At 41.8% G+C, this 1478-nt stretch overlaps 1 non-coding gene across 1 annotated transcript; it reads right to left on the reverse strand.

Annotated features, from left to right (window-relative positions):
* Positions 1 to 593: 593 nt before the first annotated feature.
* LOC130938293 (small nucleolar RNA R71) lies at positions 594 to 701 on the reverse strand. Its single transcript, XR_009069464.1, has one exon. It is a non-coding gene; the product is annotated as a small nucleolar RNA R71 (small nucleolar RNA).
* Between the last annotated feature and the right edge of the window lie 777 nt (positions 702 to 1478).

The raw sequence follows: 1478 nt of genomic DNA on the forward strand, positions 1-1478 counted from the left end.
TATACTGTGACATAGAGGATTCCACACTTTCTGTTTCTCTTCTCTTTCATATGAGCAGGAGCAGAGACAAAGGCATTCTTGTTGAAGCTGACCCTGAACCCGAAAGGACCTTGAAGAGAAAGCTAAGAGAAGCCAAAGCACAACTCTCTTTAGAGGACCTGACCGAATTCTTCAAGGAAGAAGAACACATGGCAGCCGAAAACAACAACAATGCCAACAATGCAAGGAAGGTGCTGGGTGACTTCACTGCACCTACTCCTGATTTCTATGGGAGAAGCATCTCTATCCCTGCCATTGGAGCAAACAACTTTGAGCTTAAGCCTCAATTAGTTTCTCTAATGCAACAGAATTGCAAGTTCCATGGACTTCCAATGGAAGATCCTCATCAGTTCTTAGCTGAATTCTTGGAAATCTGTGACACAGTCAAGACTAATGGGGTTAACCCTGAGGTCTATAGACTGATGCTATTCCCTTTTGCTGTAAGAGACAGAGCTAGAATATGGTTGGACTCTCAACCTAAAGAAAGCCTGGACTCTTGGGAAAAGCTAGTCAATGCCTTCTTGGCAAAGTTCTTTCCACCACAAAGATGGAGTAAGCTTAGAGTGGAAGTCCAAACCTTCAGACAGAAGGATGGAGAATCCCTCTATGAAGCTTGGGAAAGATACAAACAATTAATCAGAAGATGTCCTTCAGACATGCTTTCTGAATGGAGCATCATAGGTATTTTCTATGATGGTCTCTCTGAACTATCTAAGATGTCCTTGGATAGCTCTGCTGGAGGATCTCTTCATCTGAAGAAGACGCCTGCAGAAGCTCAAGAATTGATTGAAATGGTTGCAAATAACCAATTCATGTACACTTCTGAAAGAAATCCTGTGAACAATGGGACTAGTCAGAAGAAAGGAGTTCTTGAGATTGACACTCTGAATGCCATATTAGCTCAGAATAAGATATTGACTCAACAAGTCAATTTGATTTCTCAAAGTCTGTCTGGAATGCAAAATGCACCAAGCAGTACTAAAGAAGCTTCATCTGAGGAAGAAGCCTATGATCCTGAGAACCCTTCAATGGAAGAGGTGAATTACCTAGGAGAACCCTATGGAAACACCTACAATTCTTCATGGAGAAATCACCCCAATTTCTCATGGAAGAATCAAGAGAGACCTCAACAAGGTTTCAATAACAATAATGGTGGAAGAAACAGGTTTAGCAATGGCAAACCTTTTCCATCATCTTCTCAGCAACAGACAGAGAGTTCTAAGCAGAATACTTCTGACTTAGCAACAATGGTCTCTGATCTAATAAAGACCACTCAAAGTTTCATGAATGAAACAAGGTCCTCCATCAGAAATTTGGAAGGACAAGTGGGTCAGCTGAGCAAGAAAGTTACTGAACTCCCTCCTAGCACTCTCCCAAGTAATACAGAAGAAAATCCAAAAGGAGAGTGCAAAGCCATAACCATGGCCGAATGTGGAGAG

The sequence above is a fragment of the Arachis stenosperma genome, chromosome 6 (assembly GCF_014773155.1).
Source record: "Arachis stenosperma cultivar V10309 chromosome 6, arast.V10309.gnm1.PFL2, whole genome shotgun sequence".
NCBI lineage: Eukaryota > Viridiplantae > Streptophyta > Magnoliopsida > Fabales > Fabaceae > Arachis > Arachis stenosperma.